The sequence below is a fragment of the Budorcas taxicolor genome, chromosome 12 (genome assembly GCF_023091745.1).
Source record: "Budorcas taxicolor isolate Tak-1 chromosome 12, Takin1.1, whole genome shotgun sequence".
Lineage (NCBI taxonomy): Eukaryota > Metazoa > Chordata > Mammalia > Artiodactyla > Bovidae > Budorcas > Budorcas taxicolor.
This window is the reverse complement of record NC_068921.1, coordinates 75,123,558-75,129,557: the sequence shown is the minus strand read 5'-3', so window position 1 is coordinate 75,129,557 and position 6,000 is coordinate 75,123,558.

Here is a 6,000-nt window from a genome sequence, read left to right as displayed (position 1 = left end):
ATACTGGTTCATTTGGGCCAGACTCACTAGAAAAACAGCGCATGCAGGGAGAGGCGTTCTTTGAACTCACCTACCTGCCTGAAGACCAGTCCTCCAAAAAGAACTCAGCTGTCCTAGTTCAACTCTCTAGGAGTTTTTATCAACTAGAGGAGACTGACTTTTGTTACAGAAGGGGTTACCAGGAGTTGACCCCACACCCAGACCAACTTCTTCACAAACTATCATACCTCCCATCTGTGCTTCCAAGGGCTCATTCCTCTTTCCTAAACATCATTCACTCTCTGCTTGAGAGACCTGCCCTGCCTTCTCTATTAAGGTGGTATTACTTAAGCCTGAATTCTAAACCACCTTGGAGAGTCACTCATTGTTTCCTGGGTATTTTCTGTATATGTGTGAGGAATATGTGTTAATAAACTTCAGAGTGTTTTCGTAATCTTTTATGATTATTATTTACTTTAAAAAATTGTTTATTTTTCTTTATTTTTAATTGGAGGATAACTTCTTTACAATATTGTGTTGGTTTCTTCGATACATCAACATGAATCAGCCATAGGTATACGTATGTCCCCTCCCTTTTGAGCCTCTCTCCCATCTCCCACCTCATCCCACCCCTCTAGATTGTCACAGAGCACTGGGTTTGAGCTCCTTGGGTCATATAGTGAATTCTCACTGGCTATCTATTTTGTGTATAGTCCAAAATCACTGCAGATGGTGATTGCAGCCATGAAATTAAAAGACGCTTACTCCTTGGAAGGAAAGTTATGACCAACCTAGACAGCATATTAAAAAGCAGAGACATCACTTTGCCAACAAAGGTCTGTCTAGTCAAACTATGGTTTTTCCAGTAGTCATGTATGGATGTGAGAGTTGGGACCATAAAGGAAGCTGAGCTCCGAAGAATTGATGCTTTTGAACTGTGGTGTTGGAGAAGACTCTTGAGAGTCCCTTGGAGTGCAAGGAGATCCAACCAGTCCATTCTGAAGGCGATCAGTCCTGGGTGTTCATTGGAGGGACTGATGCTGAAGCTGAAACTCCAGTACTTTGGCCACCTGATGCGAAGAGTTGACTCATTGGAAAATAACCTGATGCTGGGAGGGATTGGGGGCAGGAGGAGAAGGGGATGACAGTGGATGAGATGGCTGGATGGCATCACCAACTGGATGGACATGAGTTTGAGTAAACTCCGAGAGTTGGTGATGGACGGGGAGGCCTGGCATGCTGCAATTCATGGGGTTGCAAAGAGTCGAACACGACTGAGCGGCTGAACTGAATTGAATGTATGTTTCCGTGCTACTCTCTTAATTTGTTCTCCTTCCTTCACTGTCCACAAGCCTGTTCTGTATGTCTGCAACTCCGTTGCTGCCCTGCAAATAGGTTCATCCGTACCATCTTTCTGGATTCCATATATATGTGTTAATATATGATATTTGTGTTTCTGACTTATCTCACTCTGTATAATAGACTCTAGTTTCATCTATCTCATTAGAACTGACTCAAATGCATTCTTTTTTATAGCTGAGTTATACCGCATTGTATATGTATACCACACCCTTCTTTATCCATTCATCTGTCAATGGACATCTAGGTTGCTTCCATGTCCTAGCTATTGTAAATAGTGCTGTAGTGAGTACTGGAGCACACGTGTCTTTTTCCGTAATGGTTTTCTCAGAGTGTATGCCAAGTAGTGGGATTGTTGGGTCATAGGGTAATTTTATTCCTGGTTTTTTAAGGAAACTCCATACTGTTCTTCATAGTGGCTGTGTCAACTTACAGTCCCACCAACAGTGCAGGAGCGTTCCCTTTTCTCTACACCCTCTCCAGCATTTATTGTTTGTAGGTTTTTTTTGATGATAGCCATTCTGCCTGCTGTGATGTGATACGTTGTTGTTTTGATGTGCATTTCTCTAACAATGAGTGATGTTGAGCACCTTTTCATGTGTTTATTAGCCACCTGTTTGTCTTCTTTGGATAAATGTCTGCTTAGGTCTTCTGCCCATTTTCTGATTGGACTGTTGGTTTTCCTGATGTTGAGCTGTATAACCTGCCTGTATATTCTGGAGATAAATCCTTTTTCAGTTGTTTCATTTGCAATTATTTTCTCCCATTCTGAGGGTTGTCTTTTAATCTTATTATTTCCTTAGCTGTACAAAATCTTTTGAGTTTAATTAAGTCCCATTTGCTTATTTTTGTTTTTATTTCTGTTACTCTAGGAGAGGGGTCATAGAGGATCTTGCTGTGATGTATGTCAAGGAGTGTACTGCCTATATTTTCCTCTAAGAGCTTTATAGTTTCTGGACTTACATTGGAGTCTTTAGTCCATTTTTATGTATGGTGTTAGAAAGTGTTCTAGTTTCATTCTTTTACACATAGCTGTCCAATTTTTCAGCACCACTTACTGAAGAGGAGGTCTTTTCTCCATTGAATATCCTTGCCTCCTTTGTCAAAGATAAGGTGCCCATGGGTGTGTGGGTTTATCTCTGGGCTTTCTATGTTGTTCCGTTGGTCTATATTTCTGTTTTTGTGCCAGTACCATACTGTCTTGATGACTGTAGCTTTGAAGTATAGTCTGAAGTCAGGAAGCTTGATTCCTTCAGCTCTGTTTTTCTTTCTCAAGATTACTTTGAAAAAAAAAAAAAAAGATTACTTTGGCTTTTCGAGGTCTTTTGTGTTTCCATAACAAATCGTGAAATATTTTTTGTTCTAGTTTTGTGAAAAATACTATTGGTAGTTTCATAGAGATTGCATTGAATTTGTAGATTCCTTTGGGTAGTATAGCCATTTTTACAGTATTGATTATTCCAATCCAAGAATTGTTATATCTCTTGTTATATAATAAGATGTTATATCTCTCCTTGTATTATTATTATTTTTATTTTTGGTCATGCTGTGTGGCTTGTAGGATCTTAGTTCCCCAACAAGGGATTGAGCCAGGCAGTGAAAGCACTGTGTCCTAACCACTGGAAAGCAGGGAATTTCCAATAATCTGTCTTTTATTATGGGGGTCTCAGAATGGTAGAAGGAAATTTATTTTTCCTCTCCTAAGTGTGAAACTAATAAATACTATTAACACTAAAAGCTGAAATGACCACTCTTTAACTTCTCCTGAAATACTGAGGGTGGTTTACAACCAAGACTGCTGAATTTTCTGAGGAGCCAGACACATGCATTGGCTTAAAGTTTAGAGAAACCGATAAAGAAGAAAAAGCATAGACTTTGGAATTAGTCATTCTCAGATACTGTTAAATGTGTGAATTTACCTCTTTTTTTCTCATCTGTAAAATGGACATTCAATAAAGGGTTGCTTATCCCCACCAATGAGCAGACTTCACGCTCTTTGTGTGTATGTAGCAGAAAAATCTATACCGAATCTACATTTGCATGGTGCCTTACCGTTCATAAAACATTTTCGTATTTATGAGTAATTTGTACTTTTTTCTTTTTTAAAAAAGGAATGTACGTTTTCTTGAAATACCACACAAGCACACAATATGTAAGGAGATATAAAAGCGGGCTTGTTCTGGTTGAACGAGGGGTGGATTTTTAACACTTCCAATGCCCACACCCACATCTATACCACATCTATACCACATCTACACCGCATCTACACTTCATGTGGTTCCTGCCTGTGAGCACAGTTGAAAACCTCGCTGTGCATCATTTCATTTGATCAAATTTAGGACTCAGATAGACATTATGTAATAGAGAATCTTAGAAGCCAAAGAACTGTGTTTCCACTAAGATCACACACACACACACACACATACATGTACATACACACACTTCTTAAGGGGCTTTATTCTAAGAGAATAAGGTCTGAATTTAGGACATAAGCTATGGTGATGAGCAAAGGGATTTTTTTTCCCAGCTGGTCTACTGATTCATTCTCTCTCTCTCCATTTCCCTGTCTCCAAAATGCTTATATTAACTAATAGCAACCTCCCTTCTGTTTTCAATGATACCAGCAAAGGGATTCAAATTCCCTGTGAATCATTATGCAAAGCCAGAGAAAAATAACGAACCTAATTTGAAAATGGATGTGGGTAAAGAAATTTTCTTCTATCTTAGATAAGCCAACACTTTCCTTGATGCCAATTTTTATATAAATCTTGGCTTAATGACTAATAATGGAGTTATCTAACTTTGGGGGTTGGATAAAAAGAAATTGTTAGTGGGATGGCTCCCAGGGGGTTCTTCTAAAGCTACTGAACCCCCTTTTTCCAGTAGAGGCAGTGTTGTCCCTTGCTTCAAGCATTGTGGGATGCTCTTCCTGGAAAATGGTTTTGGCGCAAGCTTCTTAAAACTCCACAGGGACAGGCAGATCGCATACAAACTTATGATATTTAGGGCCACGCTAAGCCTGTAGGTGGCTATGCTCTGAGAAATAAGTTATTCATACTGGAGACCCTCGGTGCTTTCACTCCTGACACCTGCTCCTGTTAATTAGAAAATTCAATTCAGGATTTCAGGTCTGGTGTGTTAGGTTCTGACTGGGCACCAAGTCTCACCGTGGGTTGGGCTACAGAGTAACCTTGTTTTCAAGGCTCTTGTTTTCCAGGAGATGGATGAGTCAGTCTTGGGTCTTTATCTCCTCCCTTTTGTTGCCTAAACTTAGTAACTCATCAAGGAGAGGAAGGGAAGGTGCACAGAAAAGCCTGTCTGTGTTGGCAGCTCCAGCAGGAGATTTGGTGTAAGACGGAGGTGGTGGAACCTTTTGGTTGTGACAGTTTCTGGGTGAGGAGGTGATTTCAGGTATCCAGTTTTTTTTTTTTTTTTCTCCTATATATTTCAGACTCTGGGAGGAAGTTGTTAGTATACTTATCTAGGATAGTGAATTCCAGACTTTTGAATTTTTATGGACCAGGAAAAATTCTAAAGAACTTTGGGGATCAGCATAAGTTGCTGGCTTTCTGTATTTAGCCAAATAAGGCCTTTTAAAAAACTTCTTTTGCCATGTAGATATTAACGTTAATCTCCTGATGTTGATGGTTGCAGTTTGGTTATATAGGAAAATTTCTTTGCCTTAATACTAAAGTACTTAGAGCTTCAGGTCGGCAACTTAGTCTCAAATGGTCCAGGGGGGAAAATTGCTTACCCTATACTTGTAATATCAATAACCTCAGATATGCAGATGACATCACCCTTATGGCAGAAAGTGAAGAAGAACTAAAGAGCCTCTTGATGAAAGTGAAAGATGAAAGTGAAAAAGTTGGCTTAAAGCTCAACATTCAGAAAACTAAGATCATGGCATCCGGTCCCATTGCTTCATGGCAAATAGATGGAGAAACAGTGGAAACAGTGACAGACTTTATTTTTGGTAGTGACCAAACCTAGACAACATATTAAAAACCAGAGACATTACTTTGTCAACAAAGGTCTGTGTAGTCAAGGCTATGGTTTTTTCAGTAGTCATGTATGGATGTTAGAGTTGGACTGTAAAGAAGGCTGAGCGCTGAAGAATTGATGCTTTTGAACTGTGGTGTTGGAGAAGACTCTTGAGAGTCCCTTGGACTACAAGGAGATCAAACCAGTCAGTCCTAAAGCAAATCAGACCTGAATGTTCATTGGAAGGACTGATGCTGAAGCTGAAACTCCAATGCTTTGGCCACCTCATGTGAAGAACTGACTCACTTGAAAAGACCCTAATGCTGAGAAAGGTTGAAGGCAGAAGGAGAAGGGGATGACAGAGAATGAGATGGTTGGATGGCATCACCGACTCGATGGACATGGGTTTGAGTGGGCTCCTGGAGTTGGTGATGGACCGGGAGGCCTGGCGTGCTGCGGTTCACGGGGTCACAAAGAATTGGACATGACTGAGTGAGTGAACTGAACTGATACTTGTAATTTTCTGTAAGCTTCTGATTTTTAAAATTTGTTGAATTAAAAAATAATTATCTACCTAAAAAAAAGACTTTTGTATCACCTTTCATTAAGAAACTGACATTTAAATAGCCCTACTTTTTCCTATGACAGAAGGATTTAATTTACCAAAAAAAGGCGAAC